Genomic DNA, 26083 nt, shown 5'->3' on the forward strand with positions numbered 1-26083 from the left:
GGTACAAACTAAAACTGAGTCCAAGAGAAGCACCATTCCAAAAACAACCAAGGGCAGCATTTTTCACGTGGCCCCCCAAAACCGGGACACCAGCACATAAATCCATTTTTTCATGTTCATCAGTCCCCAAACTCATACACCACACAGCCATAGGACACAAAGGCTGAAGTCCCTTTGACTTTGCTCCCATGCAGAATGGGTATAACATGATAAGATCATGAAATATTGCCACTCTCTAACCCAATTTCCTTTTTCAAAATCATTACCCCTCCTAACTGGGCGCAGTTCAGTCTCATGGGAGGAGCTAGCAACTAATGCAATTTTTCTTTCATGAAAAGTTTGGAGTTTGGGAGAGGAAAGGTGACTTCCTTCTGTACTGTGTCACATAGTGCCAAGATTGAGATGCCAGACTAAACTGAATTATCTGTTTTAAGGCCTATTAAGGCAACTAGTGTTATTACAGGAAACGAATAAATATTCACAATCCATTTATTATGAACTCTAAAAGCTCTTATTCATCCATATCGAGCAGCTTCCGTTCTCCTGAGCAGGGCAGCAAGTCCAGAAGCAATGGATTCTCCTCTGTCCTTGAGCTTTCCTCTTGTCTTCCTTCTTTCCCACAGGTCTGATGCCTCCAGGGCTCCTCCCCGACTTGAGTGGCAGCCAGAGAAGGATCTAATACTGCAGAGGTGTGTTCGTGGATATAGAGGGGTAGCAAGGAGACGTTTTTAAATTACGGCAACCAGAGGCAGGAAAACGTTCCTACTCCCTCTCAGCCAATAGCATAATGTGTCCAAAGATCTTCGTGCTTTGGTCTGCCATCCATGCCAAATAACAGGCACTTTTTCCTGAGCACATTTCTCCCATCTGATCTGTGCAATACCCAGACAACTATAAAGTCATGGGGACATGATTCCTGAGCTTGAATCTGGTTCTTTACTAAGTTAGAGATGAAGAGCAGATTTATTGATAGCTTACAATATAAACTAAACAATCACTTACATGAAAGTCTCCAAAAGCCCAGATCTATTTCCCCAAACTGTAGATGAGGTCAATGAAAGGAGAATGAAATGATAATCACTTTATGAGAGAAATATTCTGGAAAAAGAGACAACTTCTCAGAGCTCTCAAATATATTAAATTGGTAACACTCTATGTCCTTTTAAATTTTCTTTTGATTATTGCCATTAAGGTATTAAATCAAAGTATTCAATAATGCTTTCTTCCTAGATCTCTTATTTTACAACTATGTGTGAATCTAGGCTCTGCAAGTTACAAACTGTGCAACACTGACAAGTTAGGTAACATCTCTGAGCCTCAGTTTCATCAAAAGTAAAATGAGAATGACAAGTGTCTACTTCTTAGAATGGTTATGGGGATTAAATAAGATAAGGTACATCACACTGTTGGGACAGTTGTTAGCACTGGTAAGTGCTTAGAAAACATTGGTTGCTACTAATAGCATTGTTATTTGTCATTACTGTTAGTTTGAAGAATGTTGCCGACATTTTTCAGTAGCCCTTAAATGGATCATTCGCTTTTGGGAATCTGGCCACAACACAATCTGAAGATCACAAAAGCCTCGTTTGTGATCGACAAATCAACCGTCAAAATCCCTTCCTTCCCTCAGGTAGTATTTGCAACTAGCACCACAAATCTAAGTAAATATAATTGATAGTTATTTTAAAAAATATGTTAACAAAAACACTACAAGAAAATATATTACATTTTTTACTGTAGTAAAAAAAAATAGATAACATAAAATTTACCTTCTCAGCATTTTTTTTTCTTCTGAGACAGGGTCTCGCTGGGTCTCTCAGGCTGGAGTGCTGTAGTGTGATCTTTGCTCTCTGCCTCTGCCTCCTAGGTTCAATCAATTCTCATGCCACAGCCTCCCGAGTAAGTAGGATTACAGGGGTGCACCACCAAGCCCAGCTAAATTTTGTATTTTCAGTGGAGACGGGGTTTCACCATGTTGGCCATGCTGGTCTCAAACTCTTGACCTCAAGTGGTCCACCTGCCATTTAAATGTATAGTCCAGCAATGTTAATTATATGCACATTGTTGTACGACTTATCTCTAGAATTTTTTTCTTCTTATGCAACTGAAACTATACTCATTGAACAACTACCTTTTTCCCCTTCCCCCAATCCCCTGGCAGCCACCATTCCACTTTCTGTTTCTAAGGGTTTTACTGTTTCAGACATCTCATATAAATGGAATCATGCAGTATCTATCCTTTCGCCACTGACTTGTTTCACATGATGTAATATCAAGTTTTACCCATGTCATAGTCTGCGACAGGACTTCCTTCTTTTTAAAGGCTGAATACTATTTCACTATATGTATATACTACATTTTACCCATTCACCTGTTAATGGACAGATGTGTCTACCTCTTGGCTTTTGTAAAGAATGTTTCGATGAGCATTGGCATTCAAAAATCTCATCAAGATCCTGTTTGCAATTCTTTTTGGATATATACAGCCAGAAATGAGACTGCTGAATTAGATGGTAACTCTCATTTTAATTTTTTAGGAGCCTCCAGACTGTTTTCCACAGTGGCTACACCATTCTACATTTCTATTAACAGTGCACAAGTGTTATAATTTCTTCACATCTTCACCAACGCTGTTATTTTCTGTTTTTGTGATAGTGACCACCCTAAGGGATATGAGGTGATAGCTCTTTGCGATTTTCCTGATGATTGGTGATGCTGAGCATCTTTTCAAATACATTTTGGCCATTTGTATGTCCTTTTTAGAGAAATGTCTATCAAATAGTTGGCCTATTTTTAAATTTGATTATTTGGTTGTTTTTGTTGTTGTTGCTATTGAAGTGTAGGAGTTCTTTATATATTTGGGTACTAACCTCTTATCACATAGATGATTTGCAAATGTTTTTTCTCATTTCACTGGTTGCCTTTTCACTCTGTTGATTGATTCCTTTGCTGTGCAGAAGTTTTTTAACTTGATGTAATCCTATTTGTGTTTTTTACGTTTCTCACCTGTGTTTTTGGTGTCGTATTTGAGAAATCATTGCCAAATCCAACGCCATTAGTCTTTTCCTTTATGTTTTCTTCTAAGAGTTTTCTAGTTAAAGGCCTTATGTTTAGGTCTTTACTTCACTTTTAATTAGTTTTTGTATGTAGTGTAAGGTAGGAGTTTAACATCATTGTTTTGCATGTGGATATCCAGTTTTCCAACATTGTCTGTGGAAGGTCATTTGGCCATATGCATGAGGGTTTATTTTGGGCTTTTTATTCCATTCCATTGATCTATATGTCTCTCATTATGCTAATACCACACTATTTTGATCACTATAACTTTATAATACATTTTAAAATAAAAAAGTGTGAGGTCTCCAGCTTTATTTTTCTTTATGAAGATTGTTTTGGAGAAATACATCACATTTTAATGCTATTGTTAGTGTTGTTATCTTTGGCTAGTGGGACTATGGTGATCTATCTGACTTTGGCAGGTTGTATTTAATGAACAAACGTTAGAAATGTGTATAAATTGATATAACTGGAGAGGAACACAAAACATTTTTTATTGTTTAATCTTGAGTCAAGCCTTCATTTCTGCTAATGGTATAAAACTTAATCCTGCTAATTTCAGCTATACAACTGGTACAATAAAATGATTTTTCAGCTAAAACTGACCCATTTTCAGTACAGTACCTAACACTATCTCTAGTCAGTCTCTCCTTCCTCCCATATGTCCTCTGGATAACAGCTGATGGCAGCAAAAGGCGGTGATGGGTGGTGGACAGAAAAAGAAGGGCTCTCATCTGATACAGCCACTGAACAGCCACTGAGGCTTACGCCCATATGGTTCTTGGAGGTTAATGCCTGATACTTGCTCTGAGTCATGGCAATAGATTGATCTGATGGAATCTTCTGGCTTTCTGCTCAGTTTTTGTAGTGATGATATCCCAGAAATGTAGCCAATTTTCCTTCCTAATGCCAGTATCACATTATATGTTTATTTTCAATGCCATCTCTCAGCTTTGCCAGGCAATCTCAGGGGCAGTAACATCAGCACAGCCCACTAAGTACCGGCTTCAACACACCTGGGACTCACACGAAAACTGGAGAGGGGAGGCAGACTTTGATGTCCTACTCTCTCTGTACTACTCTTTCCCATGATCCAGTTGGCATCATGTATGTCTGCAAGAGCTGATGCTCAAAAACCAAGTCCTTTTGGGGAAGAAAATACCACATTTACTCCACCACTACCACCACTTCCTGCTGCCTATTGCAGATGTTCCAATTAACATTTAGTACCAGGAAAATGACCACCAGAGGGATCTTCAAGCCCAATTTACACACCAAGGCAAGGACTCACTGTACCTTTGTAACATGTTTTAAAATCAATTCATTCATTTATTGCCTGGCTCTACCATGCCTGCAGTCTAACACGAGGGCAATGATGATGCTTAGGCTCTAAGAATTAATGTCAATTAGCATCCTGTGTCTAATAATTCTTGAAATGTTTGGGTGCTCAGTTACCTGGTGCTCACTTCAGCAGGTATATAGCAGTAGACCCCTTTCAGAAAGGACTAGGAGGATCACTATTCTGTATAACTGCCATGGTGTTGCAGGCTTCTTCCACCGGGGAACTGAGATTTTTCTTCAGCCAATATGCACCAGACCTTAAAACTGGCTCAGGTCTACAAAATTGAAAAGGGATTGTGACTTTTTATTAGGAAACCTTTCCCCAGCCTTCTGGTCATTTTTACTGAATTGAATAGTGTTTCCCCAAAGTTTATGCCTATCTGGACCTTCAAAAAGTGGCTTTATTTGGAAACAGAGTCTCCGTAAATTTAATCAAGTTGAGTTCATATTGTACTAGAATGGACCCTCATCCAGTGACTGGTGTCCTCATGGGAGAGAAATTGGAATAAACACACAGAGAAGATGCAACGTGAAGATGGAGACATACTGGGAGAACGCCATGTGACAGCAAAGGTGGAGCCTGGAGTGATGCACCTACAAGCCAGGGAACGCCAAGGTCTCCTGGCAACCCCCAGAAGCCAGGAGAGAGGCATGACACACATTCTCCCTCCGAGCTTCCGGAAAGAACCAGACACCTTGATGTTGGACTCCTAGACTCCAGAACTGTGAGGGAATAACTTTCTTTTTTTAAAAAAAATTATTATTATTATTATTATTTTTAAAGACGGGGTTTCACCATGTTGGTCAGGTTGGTCTTGAACTCCCAACCTCAGGTGATCCACCTGCCTTGGCCTCCAAAGTGCTTGGATTACAGGCGTGAGCCACCACGCCCGGCCGAGAATAACATTCTGTTACTTTAAGCCACCAAGTTTGAGGTACTTTGTTAACAGCAGCCCTGAGTAATAAACACACACCATCCATCCTTGATTTATTTTGATGGTCCCAAGCATTCTTGTCACTGCCCATGTATTTTGTCCTTAGGAATGCTGTGTTCTACTAAACACCCACAGCTCTGTGGGTTAGCAACCCCACTCCCCTCCGCACTTGCTACTTATTATGGTCATTGTGTCTGCCTGGCTTCTGCAGGTTTGTCACTGCCACCAGGCCTCTATGGTGTAGGACTTTGCTGCCAAGATGTCTTTGTCTGTGGCAACTTCTCCTACCATCCACCCTGGCCCACAGACTTCTTGGTGATGCTGATACCTTTTTCAGTTATTCCATACAGTGTTGGTAAGTAGTGTATCCTTCAACCCTGCCCATGGAACACAATCATACTGTGAGTTTTCTGGCTTTTTGCAGTGTATTGACTCCAGCACACTGACATTGCTGAGCTTTTATGTCTCTTCTTCCACCCACTGCCAAGGCCATTCTGACATTGCAACCTAACTTAGTGTAGACCATCACTATTGTCATGCCTTTAGGTGCCATTGTAGAAGTGAATTTGCACCATAGCCTGGAGTCCATGCCGAGGTGTTAAATCCTTTATATTCTTGGATCAAGTAGGCTTAGAATCCAATCCCATGCCTACTCTTGCAGCATATGCAGATAAAGGATTGTAGATGTTACAACTCATTTGTGATGTAGTCCTTTTCTTCTCTTATTAGGCCCTGCACAGCTCCAGTTGGGCTTGTGTTGTGACGTACTTCTAGTTATAGACCCAGTGCCTGGGACAGAGATGGTGACAGATCACAGAAGGAGCAAACGTGCCTCCTGGGAAAGCAGTGTCTGTATCACCTCCAATCAATGGGGGAGGGCAGCTTCTAACAGGGAGGGGTGGGCCAAGCCTTTACAGGCTCAGGACACTCCAGAAAGTCTGTGAGTTTGAGATTTTCAGGATTATTAACCCAGATGTCCTCATCTCATGTGTTAAGTTCGTAGCCCTGACCTTGACAGAGGAGACTGGCTTTGATTGGAAATTTAACCTTTTTGAGAGCTTAGTTACTCTGATGATTAAGTCCTAGGCCTGGTCCTCTCACACTGTGGGAGATAAAGCTGCTTTGTGTACCATCAAGGAGGCTCTCTTCCTTTCATACTTAGCTGTTAATTGGAAATTAATCTCTTTCAGCTTCTTATTATCTGTTTTCCAGAGGTCAATTGAACTTAGCAATAGTTACCCAATTCCATCGTACTTATATAGTTACTATTTCTATTGTATTTTTCAAATGCATGACACACCACATCAGCTAATGCATTACCTGCTATACCATCCTGATTCTCCATGAGTGAAAGTTTTAACAAATGAACTGCCTCCTTGTGCCAAGGGCCCTCTGTGCTCCACCTGCCACTGGTTATGGCATCCTCATTGCCATCCAGAAAGTGACCGATCGAGCTCCAAAATCTCCTCTCAGCCCCTGAGCTCTCAGACTGCTCCTAGTACCAACTGTGGTAGGATGTTCCCAGGGTGCAGGATTGCAACCTGTGGAAGGGAGGAGAAGGCAATAGGAATGGACAGAAGAAGCAGTCCTGCTGTGATGTGATATAAAGATGACCTCAGCGAACCTCACATAAACTCTGAGATGTGGACTGTTTCTTCAGGACTTTTCCAACTTATGTTGGGCTGGCCAGGCCTTTATATTCCACATCCATCAGTGGATGCCCCAGGAAGGGTGTGACCTTAAGTGAGGTAGCTCTGGACCACTGAAACAACTCCTGAAGTCTGTCTTCCAATGTCTTCCCAGCAGCTGGGTCAATGAGTCATTTATTGAAGGAGAATTTGGGTGTCTTCACAGTATCCATGATAGCTTTCCCTACTCTAAAGCAGATACATGGGTAGGAAGTGAACCTGGCTCTCCTGGTTGGCATATACCCTGCACTTCCCTCTGAATCCTATCGACATCCCTGGGTCTTTACTGTAAAAGTTGGGAACTTGTCCTCTGCTGATCCTGGCAGCCCAAGATGTATGTGGGAGGATGAGAGACAGTCTAGAGAAATTATAGAATAATATCTGATGTTTGGTGCCTCAGTTTATTAGTTTGCAGAGTGTTAGGCTTGCAGTTTGGATCCTGCAGCCTGAAAGACTGTGCACAGGGTTACTATGAGGGGGTCAAAACTAAAGACAGACAGATGAGTTTGAAGCTAGTACAGTAATCCAGAAGAAATGCAGCAAGGCCCTGAACTGGGGTAGTGTTCATAGGAATGAAGCAGAGGCAAATAGATCTGAAAAATATTTTGCTGGTGAAATGCCAGGACTTGGGGATGGATTAGATGCGGAGCTTCAGGGAGAAAGAGGAGTGAAGTGCTACTTCCAAGATGCTGACTGGGGTTATTAAATTTTTGGTGGTGATATCAACTGAGATGGGTGGTTTTGAATATGTGACATTTGAGATGTTATGAAGTGCTATATGTCTAGCAGGTAGATGCATATTTGAGACAGAAGTTCAGGAATGAGAGAGAAGTCTATTCTCAGCATAAATATTTGAGAATCTTGGCATTTAGTCTGAGCTAAAACTGTAAATCCAGATGAGACAGCCCAAGGAGAATGTGAGGGGGAAAACAAGTGTGTACAGAGAACCAATCTCCATAATTCACCTGAAGGCTAAATCCTAGAAAGAGAACCCTATGAAGCAGGGTAAGAACAGGAGGTCCAGAGAGCTATGAGAACAATGCAAAGATTGTAGTGTCAGAGGAGTCAAGGGAGCAGAGCCTTTGGAGGAGGGCCTGATTAGAGTCGAGTACAGGAGAGAGCTACAATATGATAATCACTAAAATGTGCATTGCATCTGGCTGCTCAAAGGTACTGCTGACCTTAGTGAGAGAAGTTCATGAACGTGGTAGGAGAAAATGGCAAATCACAGCTGGTCAAGTTGTGGATAGAAAATGAGAATGTGAAATCAGAAAGTGCCCGCAACTCTTTTGTGCCGGATAAGACACATAAGATCCATTCCACTCTGTTCTGAGTACCTTCCTGTACCAGAGAATAGAAAAGAGAAAAGCTACATTTCCCAGAATACTTTGCAGCTGGGATCTGGACATACATTAGATGCACTCCAGGGAAATTGGGAGGAGGAAGTGAGGCAGGAGCCCTCTTCCTACAGACAAGCAAGGTCTTGGAAGCACAATGTTTGGAGAAGTTGCTGCATCTGGACTCTGCATTCCAGAGTCTGCTCAGCAGCCTCCTGGGTGTCAAAGGGCAGCATTCATTGTACCTGTCCTCTGTGTGACAACCACAGGACTGGTTCGCTTTTATTCCCCTGAGTCCCTCTCTCCAACCTTTCTAACAATCCCTTGTATTTAAACCCTATTCAACAAAAGCCAAAGTGCTTTCTGTTGTGTACTCTGACAGATTTTTTAACAATGTTTATATTTAAGAAAAAAAAAGGAAGAGAGAGGAGGGACAGTAGCTAGAGAAAGGCAATGTCAAGAAGGAGTGGAAAAAAGGATTATTAATCGTTCTACTATAAGGACACATGCACACGAATGTTCATTGCAGCACTGTTTACAATAGCAAAGACCTGGAACCAAAGGCCCATTGATGATAGCCTAGACAGGGAAAATGTGGTACATATACACCATGGAATATTATGCAGCCATCAAAAACTATGAGTTCGTGTCCTTTGCAGGGACATGGATGAAATTGGAAACCATCATTCTCAGCAAACTGACACAAGAACAGAAAATCGAATACCACATGTTCTCACTCACTGGCGGGTGTTGAACAATGAGAACACATGGACACGGGGAGGGGAGCACTACACACTGGGGTCTGTTGGGGGGAAATAGGGGAGGGATGGGAGGGTGGAGAGTTGAGGAGAGATAGCATCGGGAGAAATGCGAGATATAGGTGAAGGGGAGGAAGGCAGCAAATCACACTGCCATGTGTATATCTATGCAACTATCTTGCATGTTCTTCAAATGTACCCCAAAACCTAAAATACAATTGAAAAAAAAAGAAAAAAAAAGGAGTGGAAAGTAATGGCAGCATTCACAATACTGGTGGCAGGGCCCGAAGAGTCAAAATAGAACAGGGAAGGCTGGGAGTCTCAGAGGGGTGGGCGCTTCAGGGAGCTTGGGAGTGGTGTTTCACAACTTTCACAACTGGTACCAAAGCATGTTGTATTTTAACTGCTGGAGTGAGTGCATTAGTGAGTCCCAGAAGGAAAACACTTGAGAGCAAATACAGAATTAGCGGGGAAATCGCCTGGGGGTACTTGTTGAAAATGACCATTTCCAGACTCCTCCCTAGAGATTCAGATCCAAAAGGTCTGGAGTAGGGCCCAGGAATATCTTTTGTGAGTGTTCCAGGAGATTCTGATGGAGGAGGCCCACAGAATGTGTCCTGAGACATCCTATTATAGCAGAGGCAGAGAAAAAGAGCAAGAGAAGGGGTACTGACAGAGCAGCAAGCAGCAGGTGCTGAGCCCAGAGACCAGAATCAGTGAGGCTGTGTCCCTTCATTCAACCAGGACCCAGCAGACCAAGTGCAGAAGCCGAGCACATGAGTAGTCACATGAATCCAGATTCTAGGGTTTTGAAGAATGGTGCCCTGAAAGTATGCAGTTAATCAGGGGTTATGGTGAGAGAAAAGCTCAAGGTATCCAAGCAGCAAGTGTCTAGGCTAGGCAGGAAGAAAGAGAGCCAGATAGGGGTTCGAAGATTGGAGGAAAATTGGGGAATCAAGCAACTAAAATTCTCCATGAGGTCACAGTTCAGGTGTGGGGAAAGTGGGAATGTGAGAAAGAAAGGAGGAGGCTTTCTAATGTGACAGTTCTGGGTCAGGAGAGCTTTCAGTGCTGGTTGTTCAGGAAGTAGGTGGCTGAACTGGAACAGAGGTGGAGGTGGCATTCAGGAATAGCAATGCTGGTGTAGGGGGCTAAAAAGAAGATCCCCCCCTCCAAAAAAAAAAAAACACACACATCTTTATCCCTAGAACCTGTTAATGTAACCCAATATGGCATATGTGATTAAGTTAAAGATCGTGAGATAAGAGAATTATCCTGGATTACGTTGGTGGGTCCTCAGTACTATCACATGTATCACATGTATGTCTATAAGAGAAAGGCAGAGGGAGACTTTACATAAACAGGAGAGCAGAAGGCCATGTGGGCTTTCTAATGTGACAGTTCCGGGTCAGGAGAGCCCTCAGTGCTGAGGCAGAGATAGGTGTGATGCAGCACAAGTTAAGGGATGCCGGCTGCCACCAGAAGCTGGAAGATGAAGGGAACAGATTCTCCCCTAGAGCGTCTGGCAGAGAACATCCCTGCTAACACCTTGATTTCAGCCCAGCAATGCTGACTTCAGACTTCTAAACTTTAACAGAAGGAATACATTTCTGTTGTTTTAAGCCACTACGTTTGTGGAATTTTATTACAGCAGCATCAGGAAATAAATAAAGCTAGGATGTTCTATGGACACTGAAATAGTCTATTAATAGCTTTACAGTGAATTGGGTAGAGTCAATGGTTAAGGGGGGGCATGGTCAGTAGGAACATTCCTGGAGAGGAAATGCGAAGCAGTGGAAACACCAAAAGAGGAGGAGCTTTTACAAGAAGGTGAAAGGGTAACTGTCTTGAAATGGCCATGGGAGAACAAGATGAATGCCAGGCCTCCCTGGCCTCAGCAATGTGAAGAAAGCATACTCACCCCAAAAGGCAGCTTGAGGGGAAGGATAGATCTAGAAACTTAACACCTGGACTCTGGAGTTGATATTTTTTAGGTGGTAGAGATGTGACAATGTGGGGATAACTTTTCTACTGTTCTTCCATTGCAATTCTTTAGCATGCCAAATGCAGTTTTCAAAAAAAAAATACTTCAACCAAAGATTTAAGATTTAGAATACCATAAACCACATGTACTCTGACAATTATTTATCTTCTTACATTGCAAACAAGGGAAAATCGTGGTTTTGTAATAGCTGAAGGTTATACAATTTGAGGATGCTTCTTTAAGAAAGAAAAAACAAAATTACGTACACTATTAAATGAGGTTATAGATTTTCGTTTCGAGTGGAAAAAATTAATCACAAAAAGTGAAATGTTTCAAAAGCTGACAAATACCATAAACTTCACAAAATCCAGAAAAATATGTATGCATTTATAATTAAATTCCTGATACAACTCAATTTTTTCTGTTGGCTGCATACTCTGAAAAATTATACAATATATAATCTTAAATTGAGGCATGTATAAGGGCAACTAAAATGTGTTTCTTAACTGTCACTATATTATATTCAGGTATAATAATTGTGTAAATTAAAGTACTCATAAAAACATCCATTGACTCAATAAGTTTATATCGATTTGTGTCTTGACTTTTCTGTTTGCTGAATCAGTGACAATTTTGTCTGCCTTTTTATCTGGAACCACGAGTCTTTAGGAGAATGAAATACACCAGTATCTTAAAGACACAATGCAATATTTGGGGTGCATACAACATGTAACCCTACCTACAGATGTATGTGCTGTTAGTAGTAATGCATACAGCATTTGCCCTGCCACACAGGAACTCTTGATGCCCTGCAGAAAAGAAAATGTATGGTGCACTTATAATTGCACACTGCATTATCAAAAATAATTCTGGCAGGGGAAAATTTCATTTTGATGAGACTTTGATAAAAACCAAACCTTCCATTCAAAAATTTCACATCTGAATTTTTTGCAAAAATGTTTAATCATGTTTCTCCTCCAACACCCACCTACTCTTTGTGTCAGGCACTGTAAGGCACACTCATACTGTGATCCTACTTCCGATCCTTCACATTCATTTCACAAACTTGGCTGTATCAGCCTAGTAGGCACCAGAAGTATTCCTGGAAGTCATTCCTTCACCAGAATGGCTAAAAATAATTTAACTACACACAGAAGTGACTGCAAACCACATGAATGTATCCCTCTAAACTCAAAATAAATGTATCTCCTACTCCATTTCCCCTTGCCAGAACCTAACATTCCTGCAGCCATTTCAGCACCACCCAATTCAAGGAGAGGCACAGTGGGGAGAATATGGGAGTGGAAAGAGACAATGTCAAGTTTTGGGGGCAAACTTTTCAGAATTGCAACTATGTGACCATACTGCTAAGTTTTATTTGACTTCATAGTAAAACTGCCTCTGGTTTCAGGGGTCAAACAATGCTCAGAGGTCATTTACAGAAGTCTAAATCATTCAGATCTGAGGTCTGACCTACTATAACAGACCCTGAAATATTTCTGGCTAGTTAAGTCCCATCATAAAAAATTCCAATGAAACATCCACCTTCTTTTACTGTCCTGAAATTTCATAGTGTTGGAGCTACTTATGTGAGTGGGTACTTGAAATGGAATCTACAAATGTTTGTGATTGTCAAGTCCTTGTCATCGTGATGGCATGAGTAATGCAATTGATATACATTGTTCTTCCAAGTTCATTTGCTTTTTTCTTTAAAGTCCATATATCATAAAAATGGAAAATGAATACTGAGCAGAGAAAGCATCAGCTTTTACGTTCCATAGGGTTCTTAAGATAGTCACTGTTGGGCGATAGAAATGAAGTACGTTGTATGAGAATGCAGCATGTGTAAGCCAGATGTAGTAAAAACAATTGGTAGAAACAGATCAGAAAGCCTTCACAAATCATCCAACTTTTGCCAATTTTGTTTCATCATCTGTCAGATGAGAAAGCCAGTATCAGCTCATGAAATGGCTCTCCAGTGTTGGGAGAGTAGAGGAACACAAAACTGATGCTTGCCAGACCTACAGGAGCATTTTGGGGCAAACAAAAATAGCATTCACATCATGCATGATTTAAAAACATACTTCCAGTTGTTTATAGGTCTATGTCTTCTGCTCCTAAGTAAACTAAAATTCTCTGGGTTCTAAATGAGAAAAGTGGCAGAAAAGCTTGGTATGGTAACATACCACCTTCCTCACAGCAACTTCCCCAACCCCAAGGGCCTGGCTCTGATGCTCACTACCATTATCCTGAAGGCTAGGAAGTGGTAATAGTCATTATCCCCTTTTCTAATTATAGTTTGCCCAGACCCACGGACCAACCAGAGGCAGAAAGGTGAAACTTCCAGAGTGTGAACATCCCCTGTGGTCTCATGCCTGGACAGAGCAGCTGCTTTCAGATATCCCCGTAAAATAGCAGACTTGGATTCTGTTCTTTGTATAGGAAATCCAGTCAGCCTAGTTAGCATTTGGTACAGTAATTAATCTCCAAGAGGCTAAAAGACATGGCATTAAATCTGTGTTCAGGTTATAAAGCTACAACCATGTGGAAAAGTTCAGTGTCCTTACCTTAACACTTACTCTAAGAGCTGTCCTGATATATCAAAAGATTTAATTAATTTGATCTTTCATTAGCTAAAGGGGAAAATGAAGACAAAAAAAGGATGTAGTAAAAAAAGGAAAAGAAAAGAAAAAGAAAAAGAAATAAATTCAATTCACTATATTATCCAAATTATATGTATCCTATGAGAACATTGGACAGATTACCTCTATCAGGGTGAGCACCATTTAAAGTGTTGTTGTAAATTGTTCAAAGCTAAGATTGTAGATCTATGTTGGGACTTTCGGGAAACGTATTAATACATATTTTTGCTCAATTGGATGTATCCTTATATGTAAAAAGAATGGTGGCACATCTGACATGGAATTTCAGGAAAAAAAATCTGCATTCATTGGACCCTTTATATATATTATCAGACTCCTCATTAAACTTCGTAAGAAATTTGATATTCTCATCAGTTTATACATAAGAAAAATGAAGGCCAGAAAATTTAAGCACATTGCCCAAGATCACAGAATTCGAACCCAGGTCCATCTGCCTACAATGCCCTGTTGATAACTATGTTGCCTTCCTCGATCTCCCAACAGCCCTCCTCAGTCCAATTCAACATAAAAAAAAAAAAAAAAAAAAAAAAAAAAAAACTAACCCTATCTGCTGGGTCTAGTCCTTGCACTTCCTTTCATGAATAAAGCCCTTTGCCCCATAAGCAGAGCTAAGATTTGAAATTTTAGAGTCCCAGAAGACTATTTCCATGTGTTAATTTACATGAAGGCACTAATGTCTACTTTTCCAAACTTTTTGTGAAGAAAACTTTTGGTAGGAGTAAGGATTCTGTAGAAATGATTATTCATATCTACCCAGCACCACTCTATAAGCCACTCCCACCCCTAAGTGGCAACGTAGTCTAGGCTGCATCACTCACTATTTCATTCCCTTGTCATAGCAATTGGTCCATGGGCTGGAACAATATCACGTAGATTTTGAAGCCACACGCTGAACATGGCAACCTGGGTCCCTTAATAACTGCATGGAGCAGAGCCAGCTGCCATTCCCACTTCCAAACCACCCCTGTCATCCTGGAATACCCATGCTAATATGTAAGTTAAAAAAAAAAACTTTCTTTTTTTATTAAAGCCATTGTATTTGGGGGTACATTTGTTATAAAAGTTTAGACTACACTAAATAATGACAGGTCTCAGTAAATGTTAATTTTATTCCCACCTCCATTCCTATATTTTCTCCTTTAGAATGCTTCGAGGTTCCTAGTAATTTTGTTAGGGCTCTTTTAAAATCATTATGAATCTACAACTATAGTAGATGTTATGCTTTGAATGTTCCTGCCAAAACTCATGTTGAAACTTAACTGCTATTATAACAATGTTGAGAGGCCTTACAAGAGGTGATTAGGGTCATGAAGGCTCTGTCTTCATGAATGAATTAATTTCATTATCTTGGAATTGAGTTAAGTATCTGGAGAATGGGTTTGTTATAAAAGTAAATTTGGCCTGATTGCCTCTCCTGCTCACGTCTACCTCCATCCTTGTGCTGTGGGATGACTGTCACCAGATGCTGGAGCCATCTATTGGACTTCCCAGCCACCAGAACTGTGAACCAAATAAACTTTCTTTATAAATAACTTAGTCTGTGGCATTCTGTTATGGCAGCAGAAAATTGACTAAGACAATAGATACATAAAAGTGGCCACTTTTATACATAATAAAAACAATTTAAAAAGCAAAAAATATATACATTTTTTAAAAATAAATAATGAATGTAATCAATCATGTTCCTTTTACCAAAGTCCTTTCCAGACATCTCAGGTAAGGTTAGATTTTTCTAAAGATCAACCTAATATGGAAAAAAATGAGTATTTTTTCCTTTAATAGCAACCCAATACCTGAACATGAGGAGAAAAAATATTCTCCTTCTACTAAACACTTAAGTAGTGTCTCTTCTTCCATTTTTACTTCTCCAGTGGAGAAGTTCATCAGACTATCTATCCATTTTATTAGCTGAAAAGCTAAAGCAGAATTTGGACTCCTGGTTTATAAGTAATGAGATTGGAAACTAATGTGACTTGTTTTCAGTGATTTGGGCCATATCTCACACTAGCTGCATACTTCCCTGTTATAAATGATCCAGCATAAGTAAACCCAGTTACAGCACTTAACATCTCTTAGCAGATAAATTTGAAAAGACACATTGCACATATCAGTAGCTTTAAACTTGGAATGCTTTGAATCCCAGAATTGATCTCAAAAGCCAATTTGACCCAGAGTACAATGGTTTTCCAAACGTGGATTGTGAACCAGCAGCATCAGCATCACCTGAGGATTAAACCCCAGACCTATGGAATCAGAATTCTCTGGATAGCGGCCAAAGCTGCAATGCAAATTTACTTTCATAATTTACCAAAGCACCAGACCTATATGATCAAAAGCAAATTACAACAAGCACTTATACCACCCAGATCTTGGTTTGTAATACCATTCTATGATAAAAGGAACCAGGGCTCCTTGGAAAAATGGCTTTTCTAGCACTGCACAGGAAATACACAATATGAATGTGGAGCATCTTGTAATGTCAGAAGGGAAGTGCTTTAAAAAATACAGAGCTGTGTCTCTCACTCCAGTTAGAACGGTAATCATTAAAAAGTCAGGAAACAACAGATGCTGGAGAGGATGTGGAGAAATAGGAACACTTTTACACCATTGATGGGAGTGTTAATTAGTTCAACCATTGTGGAAGACAATGTGGCGATTCCTCAAGGATCAAGAACTAGAAATACTAAGCAATCCCATTACTGGATATATACCCAAGGGATTATAAACCATTCTACTATAAAGACGCACGCATACGTATGCTTACTGCGGAACTGTTAACAGTAGCAAAGATTTGGAACTAACCCAGGTGCCCATCAATGATTGACTGGATAAAGAAAATGTGGGACATATACACCATGGAATACTATGCAGTCATAAAAAGGATGAGTTCACGTCCCTTGCAGAAACATGGGTGAAGCTGGAAACCATCATTTTTAGCTAACTGACACAAGAACAGTAAACCAAACACCACCATTTCCAGCTAACTGACACAAGAAATCAGCATTTTCAGCTAACCGACCCCAAAACAGCAAACTAAACACCACCATTTTCAGCTAACTGACACAAGAACAGCAAACCAAACACCATGTTCTCACTCATAAGTGGGAATTGATTAATGAGAACACATGGACACAGGAAGGAGACCATCACACACTAGGGCCTGTGGCGGGGAGGGTGCTAGAGGAGGGATAGCATTAGGAGAAATACCTAATGTAGATGATGGGATGATGAGTGCAGCAAACCACCATGGCATGTGTATACCTATGTAACAAACCTGCACATCATGCACATGTATCCCAGAACTTAAAGTATAATAAAAAAGAGACAGAGAGGGAGAGATGTGCCGAAAAAAAAAAAATAGAGAGAGTAGCTAACTGAAAAGGCTTCTGATGGTCAAGGCTGGAACAATTTGAGCAATAAAATAATGTTGACATGGGGTCTGTATTCTGGTAAATCATGTAAAATCAGGTAAAAGTTATAGTTTCTATTGCTAGAGAAACTTTGCTTTCTATTGCTAGAGTCTATTGCTTGGACTCTTGTTTCCAAGTATCCATAGTCTTTCCCACAATTCTCTTATTCATTTTATTTTTGTTTTCATGCTTTCCATATGTCTTGTGACATAGCTCATGCTGAGTGGATTGAGTTCTCATGCAGAAATTGAGAGTCCAGCTCAGTAATAACCCTCTGAGGGAGCCCAGATGCCAGACTCAAATTCCAGGGTTGTGATTTCCCATTTGGAGTGTCCTTTTCTACATTAAAAGCTTCAGAACAATAATGAGAATTGAAACGATATAGCCCTCCCTCTGGCCAACTTTGATCTGACCCATGTGATAAGGTCATGAAAGATTTTGACCCAAGTCCCCCAAACCCCCAACCCCTCAGTTGCATTCCACAGGATTCCAGGGTGAGGTATGGGAAGTCAAGACCAAGAAATTGTTGACTCTGAAGTGGTCACTATGGATGGAGAAAAGAAGTCACCCTCATCCTTCCTTGTTCTAGTTCACCCAAAGGGCAACATGGAAGAGGACTGAATGGAGGTCAAGGATGTGGAGGGTGGAAGGGAACACCACAGTGAACCAACCAGTCATCTCAGCTTGTTAGCCCAAGATGTGACAGCTATGAATGACTAGGAAAAAAGAAGAAGTCCCTGGAAAGAAAATAAAGAAGAGATGTGTCTATCATCTACAGAGGTCACTTACATATAAGGGAACTGCAAAATACAAACATTATGCTCAAAAGATAAATTACAGCATTAACTACTCATTTAACAAAATGACTAACCACTTAATTTCCTCAAATAAAAAAGTCACCCAGGATCTTTTTCAAATGTTAAGACTTGCCAAAGGCTATTTGCTCACTGCTTTTCAGAAGCACATCAACTTCCCAACAGCCCTAGAGTAGACCATGTATGGTAAAAAATACAGGGCTGGAAATGCTGAGTATATAGAGGTAAGAACTGCTTGACATTAAGATATTACTTTTATTATTATTTCTAGAACAACAAAGGACATTCCTTTTGAAAATAAAAAAGTCAGTTCATCTCTTTTAGATCAGCACAATAAGCAACTTTCAGATTTCGATCTTTGCAGAGACTAACATAGTTTAAAAATCAGCCTGAAAACATTAAATTTAATGAAAGATCAAAGTCTCTGTGTTCCTTATAAGGATGTCAGTATGTTTCCCTGCCTAGAGGTTTGAGATGTATTTGGTTCACTAGTAATTTTTGTTTTTTCAAATCTCATTGTATCCTCTATTTCTTTTTCTCTTAATTCTTTAGGCATTACATTTTCTTCAATTAAAATTTTAATGACAAGAGGCATCTGGTACTTGCCTCCTTCACAAAGAACGAAAATAGTGAGTAGATAATCACACTTCAAATATATCATCTAAGAAAGAACACTGGAATTCAATGGAGAACTGACAACACCTAAAGCAAGGAAGGAGAGAAAAACAGGGCAGCCTGCTTGGCCAGGATCTACTGGAAGCCCAATGTAGAGAAATGGTAAGTAAGTGACCTTCAGTGGTCCACACTGCCACTATGTAATCCTGCAATCCCAGCCATGGGAGAGCCTTCAAACTACATAAACTCTGAGACTAACATGGGGAGCTACCTGAAGAACACAGATGGCATTGCTTCAGAGGGCGGCTCATGCTGGCTCCCACACACCCTGAGCCCTACGTAGCTGCAGCAAAGTGCTATATGAAGATCCAGCCCCCAGAAGATTGAATCCTGCCTGCAAGCCCAACAGCTCTGCATCTCCACCTCTGTAGATCCCTAACGATATTCCCCACCTGTGGCCACTGCCTTGGATGACTACTGCTCCCAGGGCTGAATTGCAAGCCATTGGCAATGACTCTCCTGCCCCCAGCAGAGAAATCACCATGCATTTTTACACACCTTAAGGACAAACTTCTCCACTGCAGCCACCATCACTTCAGGCTGCCACTGCCTATGGCCAAAGGGCAAGTGAAGCACATGCTCCCCAGCCACCTACACATAGCTGCTACCACTGAGAAGAACCCTCCCCTCTCCAGCAGCAGGGCCACATACATAGCCATCATCTGCGTACATCATCAGGAGGCCTGAGAACAGGTCTGCTAGGCCAGGTTCTGCCTCCCCACTGCCCGAGCATGCCATCAGGGGCCTGGGGACTGCCCACCCCAGTCAACCATCATTGGCACCTATGCACTCCTTCTGGGGACCTGAGGTCAGGCCTTCCCAACCTGCCACTACAACCACAGTTGACGTCACCTGCACTGCCTCCTGCAGGCCTGAGGACTGACCTGCCCATCCTTTCACAGCAACTGTCAACACCAGCATGGATGACTTAGGAGCCATATAATTGTCCTGCCACTGCTACTGCTAATACACGTACTATACTTGCTGCCTACAGGCTTGAGAATCTGCATACCCACCTGGCCCACCGCTGTCACAATGGCACCCAAGCAAATTACCTGAAAGCTCAAGAATTGGCATCCTGGACCGACTAACACTGGTGCCAGCCTATGCCACCCTGGAGCCCAAGGACAGGCATGCTCAGGCCACAACTGCCACCATTGGTACATGAGGACAAGGTCACCTGGCATCCCTGTCCCCAGCAAAACTTTATCACAGCCTCCACTAACCACTGTCCCTAAGGCACTGAGGAACTCACATATACTATTGATAGTGTTTATAGCCAATAAACTCATACAAAGACTACACTACTGCATGCATCAAAACCAAAGTGCTCTACCATACCCATATCATAGATACATATTCAGAAAAAGCTTCTCCCCTAACAAAGCAAATTCAAAAACAATTTTGAAGAAGTGGCTGTCACATCAGATGTACAGACAGCAATGTAAAAACACAGGAACTATGAAAAAGCAAAGAAATATGACACATCCAAAGAAACACAGTAATTCTCCAGCAATGGTTTATAATCCAAAAGGAATTTATGAAACCCTAGAAAAATCATTCAAAATAATAATATTGGGCCAGGTGCAGTGGCTCATATCTATAATCCCAGCACATTGGGAGGCCTAGGCAAGAAAATCACTTGAGCCCAGGAGTCTGAGACCAGCCTAGGCAACATAGAGAGATCCTGTCTCTACAAAAAAAAATTAGCCAGGCATGGTGATGCATGCCTGTGGTCCCAGCTACTTGAGAGGCTGAAGTGGAAGGCCTGAAGTGAAAGACTGAAATCTGGGAGGTTGAGCCGTGACCATGCCGCTGCACTCAGTCTGGGCAACAGAGATCCTGACTCAAAAAGAAAAGATCAAAATAATAATATTAAAGAAGATCAATACAAGAGAATACCCAAAAAAAATACAAATAAATAAGAAAAATAATTCAGAATGAGAAATGTGCTGAAGAGATAGATACCAAAAAAAAAAAGAACCAAACAGAAAATCTGGAAATAATATATTAAATAAAATTTAAAATACATTTGAAACTTTCAACAATAGACTACATCAAGCAGAAGGAATAACTTGACACAAAGACAGGTCTTTTTGAAATAACCAAGTCAGACAAAAATAAAAAAGAATTTTAAAAAATGGAAAAAGCCTAAGTGACACATGAGACACCATACAGCAACCAAAGATTCAAATTTTCAGTGTCCCAGAAGGTGAAGAGAAAATAAAAGTACTAGAAAACACATGCAAATAAATAACAAAATTCTTAAGTCTAGTAACAAATTTAGACATCCAGATACAGGATGCTACAAGAGCCCCAAACAGATACAATTCAAAAAGGTCTTCTCCATGACACATTATGGTCAAACTGTCAAAAGTCAAAGACAAAGAAAGAATTCTAAAAACAGCAAAAGAAAAGCATGTAGTCATGTATAAGGGAACCCCCATTTTACCAACAGCAGATTTATCCACAGAAATCTTATAGGTCAAGAGAAAATGAGATTACATATTTAAAGTGTTGGAAGAAAAAACTTTCAGCCAAGGATACTACACCCAGCAAGGTTAGCCCTTATAACTAACTAAATAAATAAAGTCTTTTTACAGGCAAACAAAAACAGAGAATTCATCACCACTAGACTGGGCCTACAAGAAATGCTATACCTGGAAGCAAAAAGTCAACATATACCATCATGAAAATACACAAAAGCATAAAATTCATGGATAGAGCAAACACACAAATAAGGAAGAGACTCAAATCAAATATTACTGCTACAAAAAACCACTAGACTGCAATAATAAACAAGAGAGAAAGAAAGAAACAAAGAATATACAAAGCAACAGGAAACAATTAATAAAATGACAGGAAATAGCCCTCACATGCCAATAGTATCTTTGAATGTAAATGGATTGAACTTTTTGCTTAAATAGTATAGACTATCTGAATGGATTTTTGTTTCAGTGACCCAACTATATGCTGCCACAGAAAACCATCTCACTAGGAAAAAAAAAAAAAAAAAAAAAAAAAAAATATATATATATATATATATATATATATATATATATAGACTGAAAGAAAAGGGGTGGAAAAAATATCCCATACAAAGGGAAACTAAAAGAGAGCAGGGGTATTTATATTAGATAAAACAGACTTTAAGTCAAAAAAAAGTAAGAAGATGCACTTAACATCAGAATATCCAGATACATAAAGTAAATAGTAGTAGATCTAAAAAGAGACACAGACTTTAATACAATAATAGTTGGGGGCTTAACACCCCACTCTTAGCATGAGACAGATCATCTAGACAGAAATTCAAGAGAAACATTGGATTTAAACTGCACATTAGAGCAAATGGACCTAATAGACATTGACAGAATATTTGGATAAAATGATAAAACGATGTATTTGGCAAGTGATGTATCCAAGTTCTGTCAACTATAGAATATGTAATTTTTCTCATCAACATATGAAACATTCTCCAGGACAGACTGTAAGATAGGGCATAAAACAAGTCTCCACGAACGTTTAAAACTTGAAATCATATCAAGTATCTTCTCAGACCACAGTGGAATAAACCCAGAAATCAACAAAAAGAGGCACTCTGGAAACTGTAAATACATATAGAAATTAAACATCCTCCTGAATGACTATTAGGTCAAGGAAGAAATTAGGGAGGAAGTAAAAAACATTTATTGAAATACAAAATACCAAACCCTATGGAATACAGCAAAAGCAGTGCTAAGAAGAAAGTTTATGGCAATAAATGACTATATTTAAAAAGTAGAAAGATAATAAATAATAATGATATACCTTAAGAAGCTAGAAAAACAATGAACCAACCCCCAAATAAATAAAATGAGAGAAATAATAAAAATGAGACCTGGGGGACGGGGCCAAGATGGCCACTGTAGAAAGCTCCCATCAAAAAGAACCAAAGCATGTGAATCCTGCCCAGCAACTGATGTATCCACGTTCTGTCATTAGAACTGACTAGGTATCTGGGGTGACTCACAAAGAGGAAGGAAGAGCTGCGAGGTGTGGCAGCCTCCACCCGCTAGCCAAGGGAGGCAGTGAGTGAGCCTGTGGCCCAGCCATGGAAATTGTGCTTTTCCCATGAACTGTACAACCCATTGATTGGAAGATCCCACTTGCAAACCCATGCCACTGGGGCCATTTATTGGCCCAAATCTAATACATCACATAAAAAGAGCCAAAGACAAAAACCGCATGATTATCTCAATAGATGCAGAAAGGGCCTGTGATAACAGTCAGCATCGCTTCTTGTTTAAAACTCTAAATAAAGTAGGCATTGATTGAACATATCTCAAAATAGTAAGAGCTATTTATGACAAACATACAGCCAATATCATACTTAATGGGCAAAAGCTGGAAGCATTTACTTTGAAAACTGGTACAAGATAAAGATGCCCTCTCTCACCACTCCTATTCAACATATTTTTGGAAGTTCTGGCCAGGGCACTCAGGCAAGAGAAAGAAATAAAGGGCACAGGTATTGATCGACTTACGACCTATGCAACTTAACGACCATTCGACTTTACGACCACAATCACTAGCCACGCCTGCTCCACGTCTGGCAGTGCAAACGTTGCCCAGCTGGGCGTAAGACAGTGCGGACCAGCTTCCGGCAGCACTACCATCTCCACGTGCACCATTTCAACTGTTATCCCAGACTCGGTACAGCAATTTGTGTTTTGTGTCTTGGATATTTTTCATCAAACCCCTCCCAAAATATCTACCAAGAGGAAATTGTCTTTGTCTATGCCTCAGCCTGCCAAGAAGGAAAGAAAGGCCATCGATCTCAACACAAAAATGAAGGTAATTAAGCAGTACAAAGGAGGAAAGAATGAATGAGATCGCACATGATACGAAGTTATCACACTCGACTGTGTCAACGATTTTGAAAGATAAAGAAAGAATTCATGAAGCTGTGAAAGGTTCTGCACCCATGCGATCAACAGTTATAACAAAGCAACGAAGCGGGCCTATCCACAAAATGGAGAAATTGCTATATATTTGGATGGAAGATCAAATTCAAAAACGGACATTATTAAGTCTTTTTACTGTACAGATGAAGGTGAGAAGTCTATTTCAGACTCTGAAGGAGCGTGCTGGAGAAGATTACAGTCAAGAATTTATAGCAAGCACTGGCTGGTTCCGGAGATTTAAGAAAAGATTCCAAATGCATAGTGTTTGAGCGACTGGAGAAGCAGCGAGTGTGGATGAGGAAGGAGCACGTAAGTTTGTTGATAGTCTGGATGAATTAATTACAGATGAGGGACATCTAGCAGAACAGATTTTCAATGTTGATGAACTTACAAATGAAGAGCTAATCAAACTGGAAGAAGAAAGAGTGGTGAAAGAAGAAAGAAGAGAAGCAGAGAAAGAAGAAGAGGAGCCAGAAAGAAAGTTCACCACTAAAGGATTATCAGATGGTTTATCTTTACTGAATAAACTTCTTATACATTTTAAAGCAATGGACCCAAACATCGAACGATTTGCAAAGATTGAACAGATGGCGCACGATGTGTTTCATCCGTATCGTGAAATTTATGAAGAAAAAAAGAAACATAAAATTCAAACAAAGCTCACCCTGTTTATGTAAAACCAACTCCAGTAACCCCAACTGCTGCCTCAGATGACAATGTCAACGATCCGCAGCCAAGCACCAGTGGCCAATAAAGTGTTTCATACATGATTATATATTTTGATATGTTTTGCAATTGGGAAAATATTTCCTATGGTATTTTTTACACCTGTATTTTGTATTTTTGTATGCACCTGTATTTTGTAATTTTGTATGTTTTGCAAATATTAAACCAGTTGTACTGGTAATGTAGTGTTTTACTTAAACCTGACAAATGTAAAAATAAGAAACAAAATGGTGTACAGATGATACAAATGACATAAAACGAACAAAGAAAATTACAATACATAACAATAATGAAAGAAAATTATAATAAAATATGATTTAAAGATTTTTATAACATCCTTTCACAGTACTGTACATATAGCCTACTCAACTTACGACCAAATCGTGTTACAACCGGTCTGTCGGAACCAATCGTGGTCGTAAGTCGAGCACTGGCTGTATTCGAATAAGGAGAGAGGAAGTCAAATTGGCTCTGTTTGCAGACGACATGATTGTATATTTAGAAAACCCCATCATCTCAGCCCAAGAACTCCTCATGCTGATAGGCAACTTCAACAAAGTCTTGGGATTCAAAATCAATGGCAAAAATCACAATCATTCCTTTGCACCAACAGTAGACAAGCAGAGTCAAATCATAAATGAACTCCCATTCATAATTGCTACCAAGAGAATAAAATACCTAGAAATACAACTAACAAGGGATGTGAAAGACCTCTTTAAGGAGAACTACAGACCACTGTTCAAGGAGAGGACACAAACAAAATGGAAAAACATTCCATCCTCATAGATAGGAAGAATCAATATCATGAAAATGGCCATACTACCCAAAGTAATTTATAGATTCAATGCTATTCCCATCAAACTGCCATTGACATTCTTCACAGAATTAGAAAAGCTGCTTTACATTTAATGTGGAACCAAAGAAGAGCCCATAGAGCCAAGATAATCCTAAGCAGAAAGAACAAGCTAGAGACATCATGACTTCAAACTATGCTATAAGTCTACAGTAATCCAAACAGCATGGTACTGGTACCAAAACAGACATATAGACCAATGGAACAGAACAGAGGCCTCAGAAATAACATCACATATCTACAACCATCTGATCTACAAACCTGACAAAATGAGCAAAGGGGAAATCCTATTCAATAAATGGTACTAGGAAAATTGGCTAGCCACATGCAGAAAATTGAAACTGGACCCCTTCCTTACACCTTACACAAAAATTAACTCGAGTTGGATTAAAGACTTAAATATAAATCCCAAAACTATGAAAACCCTAGAAGAAAACCTAGGCAATACCATTCAGAACATAGACATGGGCAGAGACTTCATGAAGAAAATGCCAAAAGCAATGCAACAAAAGCCAAAAATGACAAATGGGATCTAATTAAACTAAAGAGCTTCTGCACAGCAAAAGAAATGATCATCAGAGGGAACAGGCAACCCACAGAATGGGAGATGTTTGCAATCTAACCATCTGACAAAGGTTTAATATCCAGAATCCCCAAAAAACTTAAATTTACATTAAAAAAACCCTATCAAAAAGTGGGCAAAGAATATGAACAGACACTTCTTAAAAGGAGATATTTACATGGCCAACAAACCTATGAAAAAAAGCTCAACATCACTGATCATTAAAGAAATGTAAATCAAAACCACAATGAGATACCATCTCACACCAGTCAAAACGGCAATTATTAAAAAGTCGAGAAACAGTAGATGCTGGCAAGGCTGTGGAGAGATAGGAAT

General features: G+C 39.9%; 1 long non-coding RNA gene across 1 annotated transcript in view; it reads right to left on the reverse strand.

Annotated features, from left to right (window-relative positions):
• Nucleotides 1–26083, reverse strand: part of LOC141584584 (uncharacterized) — a 208291-nt gene that overhangs the window by 12166 nt on the left and 170042 nt on the right. Inside the window, exons 3-4 of the long non-coding RNA XR_012517712.1 lie at nt 4513–4673; nt 1770–2017 (exon numbers count right to left, since the gene is read on the reverse strand). This is a non-coding gene — a long non-coding RNA (uncharacterized LOC141584584). The remainder of the gene's footprint in view (nt 1–1769; nt 2018–4512; nt 4674–26083) is intronic.

This window comes from Saimiri boliviensis, chromosome 5, assembly GCF_048565385.1.
Source record: "Saimiri boliviensis isolate mSaiBol1 chromosome 5, mSaiBol1.pri, whole genome shotgun sequence".
NCBI classification, from domain to species: domain Eukaryota; kingdom Metazoa; phylum Chordata; class Mammalia; order Primates; family Cebidae; genus Saimiri; species Saimiri boliviensis.